Source organism: Mobula birostris, chromosome 3, assembly GCF_030028105.1.
Source record: "Mobula birostris isolate sMobBir1 chromosome 3, sMobBir1.hap1, whole genome shotgun sequence".
NCBI lineage: Eukaryota > Metazoa > Chordata > Chondrichthyes > Myliobatiformes > Myliobatidae > Mobula > Mobula birostris.
In genome coordinates, this window is record NC_092372.1 from 1001114 (window position 1) to 1025456 (window position 24343).

Genomic DNA, 24343 nt, shown 5'->3' on the forward strand with positions numbered 1-24343 from the left:
GCAACAGTGATGGACAAATATCTAGTATGCAGTTTATTGAAACTTTCTCCCCAGTGTGAACCTAGTAGTGTGTCACCAGTGTAACGTGCTGTAAAGATTCACTGCTAATGTAATGGCCTCTCTGCAATGGACACATCGTGCAGCATCCACCCAAACGATATTTCTTAAGTTTGGCCAGGCTGGGGAGCTGTCACCCTCTGTATTAAGCTGCTCGCCGAAGCGAGACTTACATAAGGTTAGATGACTGAGTGAATTGCTTCACACATTCACAGCAGGTGAAAGGCCTCTCCCCAGTGTGAACTCAGGGATGCACACTTGGTTGATTTGGCTGAGAGAATCTTTTCCCAAAGTCTGAGCAGGAGATCGGGCTCTACCCAATGTGGACTTGCTGGTGTCTCTGTAGATGAGATGACCAAGTGAATCCTTTCCCACAAATTGAGCAAGTGAACTGCCTCTCCCCAGTGTGAACAGACTGGCGTGCTTGTAGGTGGAATGACTGAGTGAATCCTTTCCCACATTCTGAGCAGGTGAACGGACTTCCCCCAGTGTGAACTGACTGGTGTCTCAGTAGGTCGGATGACAAAGTGAATCCTTTCCCACAGACTGTGCAGGTGAACGGCCACTCTCCAGTGTGAACTCGCTGATGCACCTTCAGGTTAGGTGAGCAACTGAATCCTTTCCCACAACCTGAGCAGGTGAACAGCTGCTCCCCAGTGTGAACTCGCTAGTGAGCCATTCGGTCAGATGACCGAGGGAATCCTTCCCCACAAATTCAGCAGATGACCAGCCTCTGCCCAGTGTGAACTGACTGGTGTGTCCACAGGTGGGAAGACCGACTGAATCCCTTCTCACACACAGAACAGGTGAATGGCCTTGCCCAGTGTGAACTTGCTGATGTACCTTCAGTTGAAATGATGGACTGAATCCATTCCTACATGCTGAGCAGATGAATGGGCTCCCCCCTGTGTAAAATGACGGGTGTGCCAGTCGGTCAGATGATTGAGTGAATCCCTCCCCAGAGTCTGACCAGGAAGGATGATCGAGTGAATCCTTTGCTCCACTTCTTAAACATCTGCACAGAGACAGCAAAACTGGCGTGTTGTGTTCAACATTCCCATAGACAAATTCCTTGTCATTTGTAACCTGTAAAAAGATTTACAAAATCCATCAATTTCAACATTTCAGATGAGACCACTTGAGTTATCAAGGTGTGATCTGACATCACACTGTTACAGTGAGGTTCAACACAAGTTGGAGAGAGAAATCATCTTCTAACTGGGCACAGTGCTGGTATCTGGAGTGACCATCAAATTCTCTAATGCTCTTTCCGTCTCTATAAGAATGTGGCATTTCTGCCACCTCCAATCTGTGACCTGGCTCAGTTTGACTCTCTCCATTGGTATTATACCCCATTCCCACTGAGCTGCATGGGTCCCTGGCCCCACAGTAACTGAAACACTCACATAAATAGCCAGCAGTGCATTCCACGTACCCACCACTCTCTGTGTAAAAAACTTACCCCTGACATCCCCTCGGTATTTATTTCTAAGCACCAAAAAACTATGCCCCCTCATGTTAGCCATTTCAGCCCTGGGATAAAACTCTGGCTATCCACACGATCAATGCCCCTCATCATCTTATACATCTAAAAAAGCCTCTAAACATAAACAAGGAAATTACACATTGCTTTGAGGATTTGAAAGAAGTATACAAAACTATGAGGGTATACATAGGGTAAATGCAAGCAGCTTTTTCCACTGAGGTTGTGTGGGACGATATCCAGAGGTCATGGGTAAATGGGGAAGGTGAAAATTCAAGGGGAACACTTGGAAAAGCTCTTTCCTAAAATGGTCGTGAGAGTGTGGGATGAGATGCCAGCACAAGTAGTGAATATGAGCTCAGTTTCACCATTTAAAAGAAGTTTGGAGAGGAGCCTGGATGGTAGGGGTATGGAGGGTGATGGTCCCGGTGCAGGTACTTGCATTAGACAGTTATATGTTTTCTCAGCATTGACTAGATGGGCCAAATAGTCTGTTTCCATACTGAACTTTTATCATGAGCTGATCCATTCTTCCATTTAGTCCCACTCCCTTGGTCCACTGCTGCCCGTGGCGACAAATTCCATAGATTCACCACCCTCTGACTAAAAAAAAATTTCTCGCATTTCTGTTCTGAATGGGCGCCCTTCAATCCTTAAGTCATGCCCTGTCGTACTAGACTCCCCCGTCATGGGAAACAACTTTGCCACATCCACTCTGTCCATGCCTTTCAACATTCGAAATGTTTCTATGAGGTCTCCCCTCATTCTTCGAAACTCCAAGGAATACAGTCCAAGAGTGGACAAACGTTCCTCATATGTTAACCCTCTCATTCCCGGAATCATTCTAGTGAATCTTCTCTGTACCCTCTCCAATGTCAGCACATCCTTTCTTAAATAAGGAGACCGAAACTGCCCACAGTACTATAAGTGAGGTCTCACCAGCGCCTTATAGAGCCTCAACATCACATCCCTGCTCCTATACTCTATTCCTCTAGAAATGAATGCTGACATTGCCTTCGCCTTCTTCACTACCGATTCAATCTGGAGGTTAACCTTAAGGGTATCCTGAACAAGGACTCCCAAGTCCCGTTGCATCTCAGAACTTTGAATTCTTTCCCCATTTAAATAATAGTCTGCCCGTTTATTTCTTCTGCCAAAGTGCATAACCATACACTTCCCAACACTGTACTTCATTTGCCACTTCTTTGCCCATTCTCCCAATCTATCCAAGTCTCTCTGCAGGCTCTCCGTTTCCTCAGCACTGCCGGCCCCTCCACCTATCTTTGTGTCGTCAGCAAACTTAGCCACAAAGCCATCTATTCCATAATACAAATCGTTGATGTACAATGTAAAAAGAAGCGGCCCCAACACGGACCCCTGTGGAACACCACTAGTAACCAGCAGCCAACCAGAACAGGATCCCTTTATTCCAACTCTCTGTTTCCTGTCAATCAGCCAATGCTCTATCCACATATGTAACTTTCCCGTAATTCCATGGGCTCTTACCTTGTTAAGTAGCCTCATGTGTGGCACCTTGTCAAAGGCCTTCTGAAAATCCAAATATACAACATCCACTGCATCTCCCTTGTCTAGCCTACTGGTAATTTCCTCAATAAATTGTAATATGTTTGTCAGGCAGGATTTTCCTTTAAGGAATCCATGCTGAGTTCTGCCTATCTTATCATATGCCTCCAGGTACTCTGTAACCTCATCCTTGTCAATCGACTCCAACAACTTCCCAACCACCGATGTCAAGCTAATAGGTCTATAATTGCCTTTTTGCTTCCTTGCCCCCTTCTTAAATAGCAGAGTGACATTTGCAATGTTCCAGTCCTCTGGAACCATGCCAGAATCTATCGACTTTTGAAAGATCATCGCTAATGCCTCCGCAATCTCCACAGCTACTTCCTTCAGAACACGAGGGTGCATTCCATCTGGTCCGGGAGATTTATCTACCTTTTGACTATTCAGCTTCCTGAGTACTTTCTCTGTTGTAATTGTGACTGTGCACACTTCTCTTCCCTGCCACCCTTGAGTGTCCGGTATACTGCTGATGTCTTCCTCAGTGAAGATTGATGCAATGTACTCGTTCAGTCCCTCTGCCATCTCCTTATCTCCCAATACAATTTCTCCAGCATCATTTTCTATCAGTCCTGTATCTACTCTCACTTGTCTTTTACTCTTTATATACTAGAAAAAGCTTTTAGTATCCTCTTTGATATTATTTGCTAGCTTCCTTTCATAGTTAATCTTTTCCCACTTAATGACCTTCTTAGTGTCGTTTTGAAAGGTTTTAAAAACTTCCCAATCCTCTGTCTTCCCACTAATTTTTGCTTCCTTGTATGCCCTCTCCTTTGCTTTAACTTTGGCTTTGACTTCTCTTGTCAGCCACGGTTGCATCCTTTTTCCATTCGAAAATTTCTTCTTTTTTGGAATATACCTGTCTTGCACCTTCCTCACTTCTCACATAAACTCCAACCACTGCTGCTCTGCCGTCTTTCCCGCCAGTGTCTCTTTCCAGTCAACTTTGGCCAGTTCCTCTCTAATGCACTATAATTTCCTTTACTCCACTGAAATACCAACACATCAGATTTCGGCTTCTCTTTTTCAAATGTCACAGTGAACTCAATCATGTTATGATCACTGCCTCCTAAGGGTTCCTTCACCTCAATCTCTCTAATCACCTCCGGTTCATTACACAACACCCAATCCAGTGCAGCCGATCCCCTAGTGGGCTCAACAACAAGCTGTTCTAAAAAGCCATCTCGCAGACATTCTACAAATTCTCTCTCTTGCGATCCAGTGCCGACCTGATTTTCCCAATCCACTCGCAGGTTAAAATCCCCCACAATTATCATAACACTGCCCTTCTGACAAGCCTTTTCTATTTCCTGTTGTAATTTGTAGTCCACATCCCTGCCGCTGTTTGGAGGCCTATAAATAACTGCCATCAGGGTCCTTTTACCCCTGCAATTTCTTAGCTCAACCCATAAAGGTTCTGCACCTTCCGATCCTATATCACCTCTTTCTAATGATTTAATATCATTTCTTACCAATAAAGCCACGCCTCCCCCTCTGCCCACCTTCCTATCCTTCCGATACAGCGTGTATCCTTGGACGTTCAGCTCCCAGAGACATGCATCCTTTAGCCACGTCTCAGTGATGGCCACAATATCATACCTGCTCCCTTTTAAAAGTATAAAACCCATAATCCTTACACAAGTCCCACCAGTCCTGGAAGATAGCCCAATTATCTGGTAGATGTTGCCCTTCCTCCTGTACAGATTGTTAAGCACACATGCACATACGCTTTTAGCATCTCTGACCTCTCGAGCCTGTGACTCCGGAGGTAATCCCGAGATCACTAACCCAGAGTTCCTACTTCTTAAGCCAATAACCTTCCTAACCAACCTATTAACTTGTTAGGAAAATTTGAGGGATCTATGGACTTGCATATCACGATCCCTCTGAGCTTCCACACTGCTATAAATGACTGAAGGGCTTAAAGAAGGATTTTTCAATTAAGCGTTATCTCGAACGGATATATCTGAAGACAAACGTCTCTTATCTCGTCAGCATTCTAACTATACAACCAATAATCTGTTCCTGTTTGATTTGAGTAACTCTTCAACAACCGGTTTGTGTGAATTCAAAATTAACTGAGCAATTGTTCCATGGATTATCATGTTTTGGTTTCTCATTTGCAATCCATTAGACTCTTGTTTTCATCGATTATTCGCTTGATCTTTGTTCAGAGTCGGCTCCTTGCCGCCACAGCCGAATGTCATGTTGCTACAGAGTAGAATCACACAATATGCTAATCTTATTTTGATAATTCACAGCGTCTCTTGTTCTTGGGTTCACAACATTAATCTATTTTTCTCTCTTTCTCTTCCATATTCTCTCTTTTCCTCTCTCTCTCTCTCTCTCTCTCTCTCTCTCTCTGTCTTCCTCTTCCTCTCGGACTCTTTCACTCGCGCTCTTGGTCTTTCTCCCTCGAGCCCTCTCCCACCAAGCCTCCCTCACTCTATCTCTCTCTCTACCCCCTGTGTCTCTCTCTCTTCCTCCCTTGCAATTCAGTTATTGCCAGTACAAGTTGCAGTCAGAAAGAGAGCTACAGATAGAGAAAAGGAAGAAAAGGGTGAACGGAAAGATGGGCAATACGGGAGCAGGAGTGGTTGATGCAGCCGAAATCATACTCCGATATAAGGCTGTTTTAACAGAACCAGAAAGCACGGGTTACAAGTTCGCATCTAGCTCGATTTAATCGGGGATGGAGGTGAGGTGCAAAGGGTATTTCGCTGGGATGTTGAGGCCAGTGATGCTGTCGGTATAAGCTGTAAGCAGCCGTTTGGTAACTGTCCAGCGACATACAGAAAACGCTGGAGGAACTCAGAAGACAACCTTGAACCATGGAAATATGTTTCGGGCCGAGTCATTTCAATGGCACTCTGATATTGTCCGTGTGTTCTTTCCCGTTTTGAGGATCTCCAGAATGTCGCGCGTTACTTTTGTAACTGTGGTCATCACATTGTTTCCATTTGCCCACAAGTGGGGATCGGAAAACTGGGTGTACACGATAGGAGCATACAGGTAGCTGAATTGTAATACTTTACAACATTTATTTCTCACGTTTCATGGATTTCAAAATCCGATTCAGTGGATATTTCACAGCATTTTTGAGTGCCTCTCGGAATTTGTTCTGCGTTATGGCGTAAATACACGTGTTGGTGCAGGAGCTAAGAACCTGCAGCATTCCTGCTGTCTTTATTATGATGGAACGGGAATCCCTGAGAGAATAATCAAAGCTCATTGAAATCCGTTTATAAATGTAAAATCCCACCTGCGTTACCCACAACAATATGAAACTACCGGTTATGCTGAACAGCAAAACGATGGATTTGCGTCGGCTCTCCATCTCCCGGTCCTTGTCATTCTCTCCACTCTTTTGTTCCCGGAGCCTCTTGCGGGCTCGACTGGCCACTAGAATCCGGCCGACAGTCTGCATATTGAACAGCAAAATGAGAAAGAATGGAACACAAGGGGTTAAAATGCGTTGAAATATAGAAAATACCGCCCACGATGGAGAGTTTTTGTAGCTCGGTGTGTAATCACAATCCCAGGGAACACGATCAATTATTACAGAAGGCTCGTATACAAAGCCCCAGGGGACGGTCTCCAAACAGGCCAGCACACTCACTGTCCCGAAAACCACAGCCGTCGTCCTCTCGGTGCAATATTTTGTTTTCAGCTTCTCACAGCAAATAGCTACAAATCGATCGACAGTGAGAGCGACAGTCAGCCGGACTGAGGCCGCAGTGCTCGCGAAAATCAACCGGACGGGAGTGATGAACAGGAATGATCGGTAAAAATAATATCAAGCAGTCCACCTCAGCAGCGGATCCCAAATAACTACGAGGAGATCGGCCGCGGCCATTCCCACCAGGTAGCGAGTGACACATTTGGAGAGACCGCACTTTCCCCGGGACAGGATCACAATCGCCACCAAGTTCGCTGGAAGAGAGAGAGGGAACTGCAAGTTGAGACATTCCTGAGCAAAAGCCAATGCAACGGTTTGAGGGGGTCCTGTAATATTTCCACTTTACTGTTGCATTTAGCTGGGGAAAGGTAGAGATGGCGTGCACACGCGGCGTAGAAAAATGAGTTTGCACGGTGAACTAAAGTCAATATGATCTGAATCCCGATTTCTTACTGATTACTGGAATATAAAGTCAGAGCGAAAAGCTATAACTGGGTAACACCGTCGTCGGAAACAAAAGCGCATGGAATATTTTCTACCGACGCCTTCGCCGTCTCATTAGACAATCATCAGCTTCCATGGTGCTCCCTGTCAGCGACAGATCACCGAAAGACGGAACAGAAACATGGAATGCTGGAAACACTCATCGAGGCAAAACAGAATATGTGGAAAAACAGTTAAAGTGTCTCTTCTCAGAATTGTTCTCGAAGTGCCCCTGAGAGCTACAGAAATAATAAGAACATTGGAATTGAAGTTCAGTTCTGACCAACGGCAGCTGACTCTGTGGCTTACCGGGAATTCCAAAGACTGAAATTAAAGGATAGTAAACTTCTTCGATTCGGAAGATGACAGTATACACCATTTCAATGAGAAACTGTGACTTACATTACTCCCGAATTCACAGCTCTGGCAGAAACTCTGAGCTGATGCATTCTAAACGGCCCTGTTTTATACATTGCATCAGTCTCCAGAGATACGGATACACCCCTGACTAACTTTCTTATTTACAGTTACTTGAACAAACACTTTAGTTCAACACCATTGTCTGTGATGTAAGTATTCGGCCGATTCAAGACAAACATATCAAAATTCCTGAGCATTACTTCAGCAACGACTGGTCTGGTGGAATAATGCCTAAGTTCTAATGACAAAGACTGAGCTTTGTCATGGAGTAGCTGCATTTACAGATGTCACGGTTTGTTTTGGAGAACGATCGAACCCAAACTTCTGCTCAGCGGTTTCCCATTTAGAACTTCAATTTCCTATTGCTCCCACCTCCCCACCCCACCCCCCAACGCACACATACACAGGCACAGAAACACACACACAGATATATCTACGCAAAAACACGTGGATAAACAGATACACAGACACACACACACACACACACACACACACACACAAAGACTGTTTGTCACAGAGCAGCCACATTTACTGAACTCCTCCAGCATTTTGTGATGCTACTGATGTAATAGTCTACTATGAGCGTCTAAAATCAGACAGAAGCCAAACGAAAATTGAACGAAAAATGTTTCATGTGCAAAGAAATGGGCAGACCGCTTAAATAATACGAACAGTCCTCTCAGTTGGGAGATGAACAGATGCAGTATGGCTGAAAGTGAATGACAAGCAGAAGGTACAATTTTAGATACGTGTGTGTGTGAGTGAATTAGAGAGAGAGAGAGTCAGGCAGAGAGACAGACAGACAGATTGGCACTGGCACTGGTTTCACACATCCGTCTGACATTTATCTCTCCCTCGCTGACCCAGTGTCCTCCTCCTACGCACAGGCAAAGACATCCTTCAACTCCGATAATCCCTCCTGTGAGGCCCAAGGGACAGAATAGCCGCTTCTCTCACATACAGGGTTTGTTACAGAGCACAGAGATACCGAACGCTATCGTAGACTCAGACAGCGGAAACGTTCATTCCCATACTGAGCCCAAGACCCAGACATACAGTTCCAATGAGCTTTGTCACGCACCAGCCACATTTACAGATTTCAGGTTTTTGTTGGCTAACTATATATCTGTAAACGGAGATCGCCAACACCGTTTGACCGACACCCAACATCTGCCCTGCGGTTTCACATTATGAACCGTCCTTCAGTGCTTCAGCTCCTTCACGGCCACACACACACACACACACACACACACACACACACTCACACAAACACACACTTACACACACGCGCACACACACACACACATACACACACACACTCACATAAACACACACACACACAACCACACACAGAGACAGGCACACACACACACACACACACATACACACACACTCACACTCACATAAACACACACACACATCCACACACACACACACACACAACCACACACAGAGACACACACACATCCACACACACACTCACACAAACACACACACACACACGCACATCCACACACACACACACACATACACACACACAAACACACACACATACTCATACACACACATACACAGACACACACACATCCACACACACACACACACACACAAACACACACACACACACATACACAGACAGACATACATACACCCACACCCACACACACACATACACAGACGCAAACACACTCGCACACAGACACAAACTCACACGGAGACACACGGGCACAACACGGAAACACAGATACGAACAGAAATACAATGGTCAGAGGAAAGACGTGTTAGCAACGGTATAAAACCCGTTGCTGGTGTACAGACAGTAAAAATTTGCAGACGCTGGCAACACACAAAATGTGCTGAAAATCCCCCCTGAGTTCCTCCAGTAGTTTCTGATGTTGCTGATGTCATAGAATTTGATGAACATCTCAAATCTGCCAGAGTTCAAACGAAAATTGAGATTAAATGTTTCAGTCTGCAATGGAATGGCAGACCGGTTAAGTGATAAAACAATCTTCTCTAACTTGGAATATTAATAAATATAGGATGGCTGGAAGTGAAGGACAACGTTAGATGTGTGTGTGTGTTTGAGAAAGAGAGACGAAGACAGAGAGAGCAAACGAGAGATAGAGAGACAGAGACAGCGAGCGGCAGAGAGAGAGAGCGAGAGACGAATACTAGCACTGGCTACACCGGCCGTTTCACACAGCCGTCTGACGTTTCCCTGTCTTTCACTGACCCTGTTTCCTCTCCTACCCACAGGGAAAGGCTTCATTCAAATCCGATATTCCCTCCTGTCCAGGGGCAAGGTTCAGAGCACAAAGAGACCAGCCGCTCTTTAGTTCCAGCTTCTCAGACAGCAGAGACATTCAGTCCCACACTAAGCCCTGGATGCAGGTACACACACTGAACCACAAACAGTCAATCTTTCCATTGTATTCTGTACACCGGGTCCTTTAGGCAGACACACAGACCCAGACGCAACATCCCCACCCACGGTGCTGGATGGACAGCAACAACAGCATTGGCAGAGTCAGCGTGGGTTCGGAAATGGATAAACAGATGGAAATTTGGGAACTGATAAATGTGGTGTGGGTTGAATGTGAAAAAAATCTGCTAAGCACATTGGATTGCGGGTAATGCACTTTTATGGACTCAAAATAAATCAGCAGGTTAAGGGCAGAGAGACGGAATAGATGGGCCGTTTTCGATGTCGGAAGGCATAACCAGTAGGGTTACAGAGAGAATGGATCGAGATCCCAGCAGTTCTCCCTACCTTTCTTCGGCAGTTTGAACGAGACATGGCTGCTCAAACGCGTGAAGGTCGACTTGTGAAACAGACGGAGAGTTTATCACGAAGGCAGCAATTACTCTACTGGGGGTACTCTATAGGCCCCCGGGTAGCAGCAGAGATACAGAGGAGCAGATTTTGGAAAGGTGCAAAAATTAACAGGGTTGTTATCATGAGTGACTTTAACTTCCCTAATATTGTTTGACACCTGATTAGTTCCAAGGGTTTAGATGGGGCAGAGTTTGTTAAGTGTGTCCAGGACGGATTCCTGTCACAGTATGTGGACAGGCCGACTAGGAGGAATGCCATACTAGATCTAGTATTAGGTAACGAACCGGGTCAGGTCACAGATCTCTCAGTGAGTGGGCATCTGGGGGACAGTGACCACATGGAAAAGGATAGAATCAGAGAGGACAGGAACATTTTTAATTGGAGAAGGGAAAATTATGAGGCTATAAGGTTGGAACTTGCGGGTGTGAATTGGGATGATGTTTTTGCAGGGAAATGTACTATGGACATGTGGTCGATGTTTAGAGATCTCTTGCAGGATGTTAGGGATAAATTTATCACGGTGAGGAAGATAAAGAATGGTAGGGTGAAGGAACCATGGGTGACAAGTGAGGTGGACAATCTAGTCAGGTGGAAGAAGGCAGCATACATGAGGTTTAGGAAGCAAGGATCAGATGGGTCTATTGAGGAATATAGGGAAGCAAGAAAGTAGCTTAAGAAGCGGCTGAGAGCAAGAAGGGGGCATGAGAAGGCCTTGGCGAGTAGGGTAAAGGAAAACCTCAAAGCATTCTTCAACTATGTGAAGAACAAAAGGATGACAGGAGTGAAGGTAGGACCGATTAGAGATAAAGGTGGGAAGATGTTCCTGGAGGCTGTGGAAGTGAGCGAGGTCCTCAATGAATACTTCTCTTCGGTATTCAGCACCGAGAGGGAACCGGATGACTGTGAGGACAATATGAGTGAGGTTGATGTTCTGGAGCATGTTGATATTAAGGGAGAGGAGGTGTTGGAGTTGTTAAAATACATTCGGACGGTTAAGTCCCTGGGGCCTGACGGAATATTTCCCAGGCTGCTCCACAAGGCGAGAGAAGAGATTGCTGAGCCTCTGGCTTGGATCTTTATGTCCTCGTTGTCCACGGGAATGGTACCGGACGATTGGAGGGAGGCGAATGTTGTCCCCTTGTTCAAAAAAGGTAGTAGGGATAGTCCGGGCAATTATAGACCAGTGAGCCTTACGTCTGTGGTGGGAAAGCTGTTGGAATAGGTTCTTAGAGATAGGATCTATGGACATTTAGAGAATCATGGTCTGATCAGGGACAGTCATCATGGCTTTGTGAAGGGCAGATCGTGTCCAACAAGCCTGATAGAGTTCTTTGAGGAGGTAACCAGGCATATAGATGAGGGTAGTGCAGCGGATGTGATCCACATGGATTTTAGTAAGGGCTTTGACAACTTTCTACACGGTAGGCTTATTCAGAAAGTCAGAAGGCATGGGATCCAGGGAAGTTTGGCGATGGAGGATCGGAGGAGACATGATAGAGGTATACAAGATAATAAGAGGAATAGATAGAGTGGATACCCAGCGCCTCTTCCCCAGGGCACCACTGCTCAATACAAGAGGACATGGCTTTAAGGTAAGGGGTGGGATGTTCAAGGGGGATATTGGAGGAAGGTTTTTTACTCAGAGAGTGGTTGGTGCGTGGAATGCACTGCCTGAGTCAGTGGTGGAGGCAGATACACTCCTGAAGTTTTAGCGACAACTGGACAGGTATATGGAGGAATTTAATGTGGGGGTTATATGGGAGGCAGGGATTAATGGTCGGCACTACATTGTGGGCCGAAGGGCCTGTACTGTCCTGTATTATTTTATGCATGTTCTATGTATCCTCAAGGGAAATTCATGCTTGACAAATCTGTTGCAATTCTTTAAAGGAAGAACAAGCAGGACAGAGTTGTGTAATGGAGGTATAATTTGTCCAGAATGTGTTGATGGCTCAGAGCGCTCGCTGTGTGAAATTCCTTATTATCTTATTAATATTGTGGACTGAATCGAATGAGCCTATTTAACATACAGACCATCAATAGATTTTCACACTTCAGCTTGAGCAATCTGGAGGAAACAATAGTAGGGGACCGAGGGTCCAGTGAGATGGAGGAACTGAGGGAAATACATGTTAGAAGGGAAGTGGTGTTAGGTAAATTGAAGGGATTAAAGGCAGATAAATCCCCAGGGCCAGATGGTCTGCATCCCAGAGTGCTTAAGGAAGCAGCCCAAGAAATAGTGGATGCATTAGTGATAATTTTTCAAAACTATTTAGATTCTGGATTAGTTACTGAGGATTGGAGGGTGGCTGATGTAACCCCGCTTTTTGAAAAAGGAGGGAGAGAGAAACCGGGGAATTATAGACAGCTTAGCCTGACGTCGGAGGTGGGGAAAATGCTAAAGTCAGTTATCAAAGATGTGATAACAGCACATTTGGAAAGTGGTGAAATCATCGGACAAAGTCAGCATGGATTTGTGAAAGGAAAATCATGTCTGACGAATCTCATAGAATTTTTTGAGGATGTAACTGGTAGATTGGATAGGGGAGAACCAGTGGATGTGGTATATTTGGATTTTCAAAAGGCTTCTGACAAGGTCCCACACAGGAGATTAGTGTGCAAACTTAAAGCACACGGTATTGGGGGTAAGGTATTGATGTGGATAGAGAATTGGTTGGCAGATAGGAAGCAAAGAGTGGGAATAAACGGGACCTTTTCAGAATGGCAGGCAGTGACTCGTGGGGTACCACAAGGCTCAGTGCTGGAACCCCAGTTGTTTACAATAAATATTAATGACTTAGATGAGGGAATTAAATGCAGCATCTCCAAGTTTGCGGATGACATGAAGCTGGGCGGCAGTGTTAGCTGTGAGGAGGATGCTAAGAGGATGCAGGGTGACTTGGATAGGTTGGGTGAGTGGGCAAATTCATGGCAGATGCAATTTAATGTGGATAAATGTGAGGTTAACCACTTTGGTGGCAAAAACAGGAAAACAGATTATTATCTGAATGGTGGCCGATTAGGAAAAGGGGAGGTGCAACGATACCTGGGTGTCATTATACACCAGTCATTGAAAGTGGGCATGCAGATACAGCAGGCAGTGAAAAAGGCGAATGGTATGCTGGCATTCATAGCAAGAGGTTTCGAGTACAGGAGCAGGGTGGTATTGCTGCAGTTGTACAAGGTCTTGGTGAGACCACATCTGGAGTATTGTGTGCAGTTTTGGTCCCCTAATCTGAGGAAAGACATTTTTACCATAGAGGGAGTACAAAGAAGGTTCACCAGATTGATTCCTGAGATGGCAGGACTTTCATATGATGAAAGACTGGATCGACTAGGCTTATACTCGTTGGAATTTAGAAGATTGAGGGGGGATCTTATGGAAACATATAAAATCCAAAAGGGATTGGACAGGCTAGATGCGGGAAGATTGTTCCTGATGTTGCGGGAAGTCCAGAACGAGAGGTCACAGTTTGAGGATAAGGGGAAGCCTTTTAGGACCGAGATGAGGAAAAACTTCTTCACACAGAGAGTGCTGAATCTGTGGAATTCTCTGCCACAGGAAACAGTTGAGGCCAGTTCATCGGCTATATTTAAGAGGGAGTTAGATATGGCCTTTGTGGCTAAAGGGATCAGGGGGTATGGAGGGAAGGCAGGTACAGGGTTCTGAGTTGGATGATCAGCCGTGATCATACAGAATGGCGGTGCAGGCTCGAAGGGCCGAATGGCCTACTCCTGCACCTATTTTCTGTTTCTATGTCAGTTTTGAATGATGCTTTAGATTCTCGCCTCCTGAGAAGTAGAAGAAGTGCCATAATATAGAAAGAAATCGACGATACAAATTGAAGGGAATGCCGCATATACAAAATCAGTTAAAATACAAGCAGAAATAACGAACACATTTGAAATTATGCACTTCCATATGGAGTCTTTGGCCAGTAAGTGGTGCGCTCTAATAGATGCCGCACTGGGTGACGATAAAAAAAAATTATAAGAGTTGCAGACAGAAAGGTTAAGTTGGGAGTAGATTGTTGAGATACAATGGCATTCAACAGGAAATTCAAGGTGATTTAGCGACATTAACAACATATGAATCGCAAAAAAATGTTCATATGTCTTCTTTTTTCTATGCAGAGGAGGTAAAATTGTAAACAGAAGGCAGTGTACAACGTTGAAGGTTTAAAGTTCAAAAAAATTATCCAAGTACATACAGTACATGTCGACATATACAAACGTGATATTCGTTTTCTTGTTGGCTTGCACGGTTAATACAAGAAATACAATATAATCACTGAACAAGACAGCAAAAAAAAAGTCAATGTGCAAGAGACAATACAACGTGATACAAAACAGGAGTAATAATAATCACAATAATTATAATTATAATCTTCGTCATCATCATAATTATCATCACCATCATCATCCATTTTTGTGCTCGATCATAGCAGCGGCATTCGTGAACGTGAAGGGATACTGTAACCATATGCGATTTTATAGCGCTTCATGCTGTGCTCAGATGTTCACATCAACCATATAAACTCAGGTATATCCTTACTCCCGTGATAAAGTCCACTAGATGTAAAAGATGGATTTTATTTCAGGCGAACAAAAGATGCTTGTATTTCTACGCAAAATGCTCGGTGATTTTTCAATTGTTATTCCCGTTTTTGTTCTTTTTTTTTGTTTCACTGCAGTTAATCTTGTGGCAATCACCATTCTCTGCCGAGGAAACTGCAGTCTTTCCAAATGTGTCACGCGCTACCTGGTGGCGATGGCTGTGGTGGATTTAAGGGTCGTGATTATGGCAATCCTGTTCTACCAGATGGGTCAAGCATACGAACTTTACAGTGTCCTGGACAAAGCTCCGTGCTGCATTGTCCACTTTGTCCTGTGTCACGTTTCCGTTGATTGTTCCGTGGAATTTACTGTCGCTTTCACTTTTGATCGTTTTGCGGCCATTTGCGCCACATACAAACATAGGAAACCCACAGCACAATACAGGCCCTTCGGTCCAGAAATCTGTGACGGACATGTCCTTACCTGAGAAATTACCTAGAGTTACCGACAGCCCTCTATTTTTCTAAGCTCCATGTACCTGCCCAGGATTCTCTTAAAAGACCCTATCGTGTTCACCACCGCCGCCGGCAACCCATTCCATACACTCACCACTCTCTGCGTAAAATACTTACCTCTGACATCTCCTCTCAACCTACTTCCAAGCACAGTATAACTGTGTCTACTCGTGCTAGCCATTTCAGCCCTGGAAAAAAGGGTCTGACTATCCACACGATCAATGCCTCTCATCATTATACACCTCTATCAGGTCACCTCTCATCCTTCGTCGCTCCAAGTTAAAAAGGCCGAGTTCACTCAACCTATGCTCATAAGGCATGCTCCCCAATCCAGGCAACATCCTTGTTAATCTCCTCTGCACCCTTTCTGTGATTTCCACAGCCTTCCTACAACTGGAGAGAAAAGAAAGATCTTCATGTTGTTACCTAACACACCTCCAGCATTCCTCTTCCGTAACTGCCTCCGTCTTCAACAGGAATCGTACGACGATACAATTCCCTACACAGCCCCCAGCCCCTTCTGCGGTTTCTGCAGGTATCACTATCCCTCCCTACTAATCTCCTTCCTGGCAGTTATCACTGCAGGCTTTACCAGTGCCCTACCTGCACCTACACGTCCTCCCTCATTTCAAATATAGATTCCAGTACTGCACTGTGGAACACTATCGCTTCGTATTCACCCTTTACACATTAGCCTCTTTTTACATTAGCGAATGAACGTGTAAAAATTCCCCGGTGTTCCCATCCAGATTATTCTGCGGCCGGTCTATAAGAATGGAGCTCAGTGAATCCAGGTAGATTGGCAAAATGAATTTCAAACTGCCTTGTAACAGGGTGCATCCATTCACGTTGGAAACTTGCTCTGAGACTCTTCTAAAATATCCGACTTTTTGCCCACAGGTGACACAGAACAGGAGTATGATGAAACATTCCACACTTAAATCTTCAACAAGTCAATAGCAATGTTAATGCCATCCAGCAAAGGAGCCCGCTTCATCACATTTCATCCTGCAGTGTGTACCGTGTACAGTGCTCGCCCAGGCAGCACTTTCAGCGTCTGAACCAATAACCACAGTTGCAGGGGAACTCACCATCTCAGTGTCCCCGTGTGAGTCAGAAACCTGCTTTGCCGAGAAATATAATTCCGTCCATCACTGTTCTTCTCTACCTCTTCCCATTCGCTACTTGAAAGGCTGCAATCCTATAAAAGAGAAGTTAATCATTGCCATCGGAAGAGCAATGGGAGACAGATCATAAACAAAGCCTTGGTAGCAACACAAAATCGCAGAAAGCATATTAATAAATGAAGAGAATGGATTGATTACTGGCGCAGTGGACAATGTAATGGCGGTGTAGGAATTGAAATGAATTGCTGTCGCAATGACAACTGTTTCCGAGTTACTGATAGAAATCAATTTACAAGGTGAATCACACAGTGAGACTAACACAGTCAGCCGCACAAATCGTATTCAAAGTGTGAAAGTGGAAAGGCGTGTTATCAGCGCTGAAAGAACCCCAAAGAAGCCGAGGGCCACGCATCAGTACAAGTTCCACAATGGATACAGAGTGGTGAGTCAGCCCACAGTGATGATAACAGTTCCGCGCATTGCGCATCGATACCAGTTCCACGATAGATGCAGACGTGAGACTCTCTCCAGTCAACCGAGAGCTGCACATTGCTACAAATTCCACACTGGATGCAGAAAGGTAAGACTTTGTTTTTCCAATAAGTCGCGGGCCACTCATCGGGACGAATTCCACAACAGGCACAGAGTAGTTTCTACTGCAAAAGCAGAAGGAAATGACCTTGAAAGGTGATCTTGAGCACACCCTCTGTTCTGCACATACTTAAATTGGTGACGATGTGAAAAAAAAAGACACTGAATGGGGAAATAAGACAGAGATACTCATGAAGTCACAGATTATCACTACAGAGAAATGGGCTCTTCCGTTTATCTCGGTCAGCCCTCTGTGATCCCCATATAATTGCATCCTTTGTCCCACTCTCACCCACGTACCTACACAACCTTCAGGGAAATGATACAATTGAATCCGCATCTACAAGTTACGCTTACATTTCCTTCCACACTCGCTCGACCCTCTGAGTGACTAACTTCCTCCAGGGAGGGGGAGAAGATGGCGGCGCGACGACAGCGCGCGCGGCCACTTCATGACGAATATCTGTTCTTTGTCAAGTAGGAGACCGTGCACAATCCTGATTTGATGGAGACAGACGTGAGAACACAGCGGAACATCTGGAAAACTTCTGAAATGAGTGCTTTGCATGTGTGGTGACCAGAATCTCCGGAGCTGAAGGTCCCGAAATTATCGGCTTTGCGTGTTTCAGCGGCCGGGGAGAGGTGGAAGGCGCCCGGCAGAGGATGGCGCTCGGGAGGCTGTATCGGAGAGGCTGCTCGGAAGCTCGGAGTTTTCGGACGGATGGACTCAGTGTCGGCTGCTTCCGAGGTATCGGCAAGTTGACGGTGCCTGGAGGTTTATGGCAGGGAGTTTATCCCTTTTGTCGCCTGCTATCGGGGACTCGGGAGTCGATCGACTCGGGAATTTGAGAACTTTTGTTACTGTACCTATGGTCTGTTCTTTATCAAATTATGGTATTGCTGTGCACTGCTGTAACTATATGTTATAATTATGTGGTTTTGTCAGTGTTAGTCTTTGGTCTGTCTTGTTATCTGTGATATCACTGCGGAGAAACATTGTATCATTTCTTAATGCATGTATTCATTTCTAAATGACAATAAAAGAGGACTGAGTGTTCTCATAATCTAAAAAAAAACTTCACTGCATACACTGCTTGCATTGTTCAAATTTCTCCCCAAGCCTATGAACTCTAATTGTAGATTCACTCAAAGGATAGAGTATAGAACATAGAAATCTACAGCATATTACAGGCCCTTCGGTCCACAATGCTGTGCCAAATATGTAACCTACTCTAGAAATTCCCTGCACTTGGATCGGGTCCAGAATATTCTGAAGGGAGAGGGCGAGCAGCCAGTTGTCTTGCTACTTGTGGGTACCAATGACATAGATAGGAGAAGGGAGGCGGTCCTGAAGAGAGATTTCCGGGAGTTAGGAAGGAAACTGAGAAGCAGGACCTCCAGGGTAGTAATCTTGGGATTGCTATCTGTGCCATGTGCTAGCAAGGGCAAGAATAGTAGGATCAGGCAGATGAATGCGTGGCTGAGAGAGTGGTGCAGGGGGCAGGGCTTCAGATTCTTGGATAATTGGGATCTCTTCTGGGGGAAGTATGACCTGTTTAAAATGGACGGGTTACACCTGAACCCGAAGGGGACCAATATCCTGGTGGGAAGGTTTAATAGAGCTGTTAGGGAAGGTTTAAACTAATTTGGCAGGGGGATGGGAACCGGAATGATAGAGCGGAGGAAGGGGAAAACAGAAATAAATCTAAGATAGTGAGCAGTAAAGATGTCAGGAAAGACAGGCAGGTGATGGGGCAAATTTGCAGCCATTGGGATGAGTTGCAGTGCAATCAAAGTAAGAAGTACAAAATACTGGTCTTAAGGTGTTATACTTAAATGCACGCAGCATAAGGAATTAGGTGGATGATCTTGTCGTACAGCTACAGATTGGCTGGTATGATATTGTGGCAATTACTGAGACGTAGCTAAAGGATGCATGTCTCTGGGAGCTGAACGTCCAAGGATACACGGTGTATCGGAAGGATAGGAAGGTAGGCAGAGGGGGAGGTGCGGCTTTATTAGTAAGAAATGATATCAAATCATTAGAAAGAGGTGACATAGGATCGGGAGGTGCAGGATCTTTATGGGCTGTGCTAAGAAATCGTAGAGGTAAAAGGACCCTGATGGCAGTTATATACAGGCCTCCAAACAGCTGCAGGGATGTGGACTACAAATTACAACAGGAAATAGAAAAGACTTCTCAGAAGGGCAGTGTTATGATAATTGTGGGGGATTTTAACATGCGAGTGGATTGCGAAAATCAGGTCGGCACTGGATCTCAAGAAAGAATTTGTAGAATGTCTGCGAGGTGGCTTTTTAGAACAGCTTGTTGTTGAGCCCACTAGGGGATCGGCTGTACTGGATTGGGTATTGTGTAATAAACCGGAGGTAATTAGAGAGATTGAGGTGAAAGAACCCTTAGGAGGCAGTGATCATAACATGATTGAGTTCACTGTGACATTTGAAAAAGAGAAGCCGAAATCTGATGTGTCGGTATTTCAGTGGAGGAAAGGAAATTACAGTGGCATGAGAGAGGAACTGACCAAAGTTGACTGGAAAGGGACACTAGCAGGAAGGACGGCAGAGCAGCAGTGGCTGGAGTTTATGCAAGAAGTGACGAAGGTGCAAGACAAAAAAGAAGAAATCTTCGAATGGAAAAAGGATGCTACCGTGTCTAACAAGAGAGGTGTTGCAAGGGCGTGGCTGGGGACAAACCCAAGTGCAGGACACAGATGCTGAGGCAGAGTCGTTAGGCGTAGCACCTCCGCGAACGGGAAGCCGATATTCAGGAGACGATGCGAAGCTTAGAACTAATAGTTCTCAGGAATAGGAAACAAGGTTTACTCTCACAAGAGTCCACCAACGAACTCGAGGCTTCTTGCTGTGGTCACAGGGTTTTTATCCTGCCATTTCTGATAGTAAACAGGTGCGTGTAGTTAGTGGAATCTGGGAATGATTGGAAACTAAATGAGGTGACTGAGGCCCAGTTCTTGAGGCAAATGGCAAGGTCGGGGATTGCCAGAAGGGTCAATGACAGTATCCCCCCCGCCCCCCAATGGGAGCCTCCAGGCGATCCTCCCGGCCTGTCCGTCTGGTCCCGATAAAAATCCTGGATGAGGGAAGGGTCTAGGATGAAGGAGCCGGGGACCCAGGAACGCTCTTCTGGACCGTACCCTTCCCAGTCCACCAGGTATTGAAACCCCTACCCCGACGGCGCACACCTAGTATTCGTCGGACGGTGTATGCCGTATGGTTGTTGATGATACGGGCAGGTAGGAGATTCTCGGCTGGGGGCACAGAGGGCTGATGGAAACTGGCTTTAACTGAGACACATGAAAGGTTGGGTGGATGCGCATGGATCTAGGCAGCTTTAGGCGGGCCACTGTGGGATTGATTACCTTTTCAAACTTGAATGGTCCCAGGCAGCGAGGGGCGAGTTTTCTATGTTCGTTCTTGAGCGGGATGTCCTTGGAGGCCAGCCACACCATCTGCCCAGGTTAGTACTCCGACGCCGGGATGCGGTGTCCGTCAGCCGTCTTCTTATTTCGATTTGTTGATTTGAGTAGGACCGTGCGCGTCTCCTCCCAAATCTTAAGGCACCAATTAATATGGTCCTGACCTGACGGTACTGCAATCTCCTCTTCTTGCGCGGGGAACAGATGGGGTTGGTACCCAAGGGAGCACTCGAACGGAGACCTCCCAATGGCCGAGCTCACCAGAGAGTTGTGGGCGTATTCAACCCATGGCAGGTGGTCGCTCCAAGTCTACGGGTTGTTTGCCGTTACACAACGTAGCGTCGCCTCCAGGTCTTGGTTTGCCCGTTCGTCTGGGGGTGGAAGTCAGAAGACAGGCTGAGCGATGCGCCCAAGGCTTGACAGAAAGCCTTCCATACTTGCGAGACAAACTGGGGACCTCGATCGGAGACGATGTCCGCGGGGATTCCGTGGAGGCGGAAGACCTGCGGTTTTTTGAGAGGAAGGAGGTTTAGGGAGGGCCATAAAATGCACCGCCTTGGAGAATCGGCCTACCACGGTGAAGACAGTGGTATTTCCACGGGAAGGGCGTAGACCTGTGACGAAGTCTAAGGCGATGTGTGACCAGAGACGACCAGGGACAGGTAGAGGACGAAGTAGCCCCGGAGGTGGTCGATTGGAGACCTTTCCCCGGGCACAAATGGAACAAGCTGAGACATAAGAACGGGTGTCCCCCTCCATGGACGGCCATCAAAAGTGTTTCCTCAGGAGAGCCAGGGTCCGATCACTCCCGCGGTAGCAGGCGAACCGGCATGTATGCCCCCGTTGGAGAAACTGGGACCTGACGGAATCGGGCACGTACAGGCGATCGCCGGGTCCATTGCCCGTGTCCGGATCGTCCCGCTGGGCTTCCTTTACTTTAGCCTCGATCTCCCAAGTGAGGGTGGAAACCACGCAGAATGTTGGGAGCAACACACATCAAATTTGCTGGTGAACGCAGCAGACCAGGCAGCATCTCTGGGAAGAGGTACAGTCGACGTTTCAGGCCGAGACTCTTCGTCAGGACTAACTGAAGGAAGAGCTAGTAAGAGATTTGAAAGTGGGAGGGGGAGGGGAAGATCCAAAATGATAGGAGAAGACAGGAGGGGGAGGAATGGAGCTGGGCAGGTGATGAGCAAAGAGGATATGAATCTCATATCAAAAAACAATGCACAACGTGCCTGGTGGGAGTTCAATCGTTTGGCGGTCTGAATATACCTCAGGTTCTTATGATCAATCCATACTACAAACGGGTGTTCTGCCCCCGCCAACCAGTCCCTCCATTCTTCCAGTGCCAGTTTGACCGCCAGCAGCTCCCGATTCCCCACGTCGTAATTCCGCTCGGCGGGCGACAGTCGGCGAGTAGAAGGCGCAGTGGTGAAGCTTTTCGTCCGAACTTGATCGTTGGGATAGGACCGCTCCTACCCCGGAGTGAGAGGCGTCCACCTCAACGAGGAATTGGCGTGATGGGTCTGGATGGACCACAATGGGAGCGGTGGTGAAACCCCTCTTCAGGTCGGTGAAGGCCGAGTCCGCTTCGGAGTCCCAGCAAAACGATGTGGTAGGCGAGGTAAGCCGGGTAAGGGGTACCGCCACTCAACTGTAGTGTCTGATGAATCTACAATAGAAGTTTGCAGACCACAGGAACCGTTGAAGTTGTTGACGTGTCGTGGGTCTAGGCCATTCTTCCCCTGCCCGGATCTTCTCAGGGTCTGCTCTCACCTGCCCGTTCAATGACATAGCTTAGGAAGCTGACCGATGGAACGTGGAACTCGCATTTCTCCGCCTTAGCAAATAACTGGTTTTCCCACAGTCTCTGGATGACTTGACGGACATGGTGTACGTGTTCTTGGGGGCTGCTAGAAAATATCAGGATGTCGTCAAGGTAAACTAATAGGAATCGATTGATGAAGTCCCTCCGTACGTCATTGATCAGGGTTTGGAAAACGGCGGGAACATTAGAGAGGCCAAACGGCATGACCAAATATTCAAAGTGACCCAGAGGTGTATTGAAGGCCGTCTTGCATTCGTTGCCCTCCCTTATCCCGACTAAATGGTGGGCGTTACGAAGGTCCAACTTTGAAAAGATAGTGGCTCCATGCAGTGGCTCAAAAGCCGAACTAATGAGTGGTAGAGGGTTCTTGTTCTTAACTGTTATGTTATTTAAGCCTCGGTAGTCGATACAAGGGCGAAGCGTCCCGTCCTTCTTTTCTACAAAAAAGAAACCGGCGCCTACCGTGGAGGATGAAGGCCTGAAGATAATGCCCGACGCGAGGGACTCGTTAATGTATTTCTCCATTACCTCCCTCTCCGGTCGGGATCGGTTAAAAAGGCGACTGGTGGGTAGCGGGGCCCGGGGAAAAGGTCGATGGCACAATCATATGGGCGGTGCGGAGACAGGGAAAGGGCACGTTGTTTACTGAATACTTGTCCCAGGTCATGGTACTCTGTGGGGACTCGGGACAAGTCGCGGGATTCCGGGACAGGCGGGGTCGCGGTAGCTTCTCTAGGAGATGGGGCCGACCGCAGACAGTTGGCATGGCAAGACGGGCTCCATTTTGCTATCCTCCCGGTAGACCAGTCGATGTAGGGATTGTGTTGGGTCAGCCATGGATACCTAGAACCACCGTGGCTTGAGGTGAATGAATGAGGCTGAATCTTACCTCCTCCCGATGGTTGCCGGATAGGATCAAGGTCAGGGGCGGCGTACAGCGGGTCACCCGAGCCAGCAGTTTTCAGTCCAGGGCCCGGGCCTCCAGGGGGGTGGTGAGCGGCTCACGAGGTATTCCGGCCTGGGTGGCTATCTCTTCGTCCAGCAGACTGCCCTCAGCACCGGAATCCACCAAAGCGGATAGGGACAGCGACTGTTGTTGGTAATTCATGGCTGCCGGGATCTGCATCTGAGCCTGGGTTGCTGAAGGGAGGGTCATTTGATTCACCAGGACAGTAGGAGCGGGATCTCTGCGAGGAACAGGGGGAAGAGAGGTTAGTGCTGATAGAAGATGGTAAGATGGGACGTGGGCTGACCCGAGGAGCGGAGCGACTGGGCTTTTCTCTCAGACGTTCCTGAAGTCGATAATCTAATCTAGTGGATAGAGATATCAACGAGTCCAGACCGTCTGTGTCGTCCCTCGCGGCCAACTCATCCTTTATCTTGTCCGAGAGGCCCTGTCGGAACACCTCACGTAGGGCCTCGTTATTCCACCCGGAGTCTGCGGCTAAGGTCCGGAACTCAGTGGCATACTTGACCACACTTCGCGAAGCTTGACGAAGAGTAAGCAACCGTTTCGTGGCGTCCTTACCGCGAATGGATTGCTCGAATACTTTCCTCATTTCAGCGACAAAGGAGGAGTTGGAGGAACAAATCTTGGTGGGTTGTCCCACATCGCGGTTGTCCAAGCCAAGACATCCCCTCGTAGCAGCCCCATGATGTACGCAACCTTTGATTTATCAGAAGTGTAGGTACGCGGCTGCAGCTCAAAGACTAGGGAGCATTGTA

At 46.8% G+C, this 24343-nt stretch overlaps 1 protein-coding gene across 1 annotated transcript in view; it reads right to left on the bottom strand.

Moving 5' to 3' along the window:
* Nucleotides 1-1102: 1102 nt before the first annotated feature.
* Nucleotides 1103-24343, bottom strand: part of LOC140194843 (uncharacterized) — a 73999-nt gene continuing 50758 nt past the window's right edge. Inside the window, exon 3 of the transcript XR_011885299.1 lies at nt 1103-1143. The gene's annotated coding sequence lies outside the window, so the exon portion shown is untranslated. The remainder of the gene's footprint in view (nt 1144-24343) is intronic.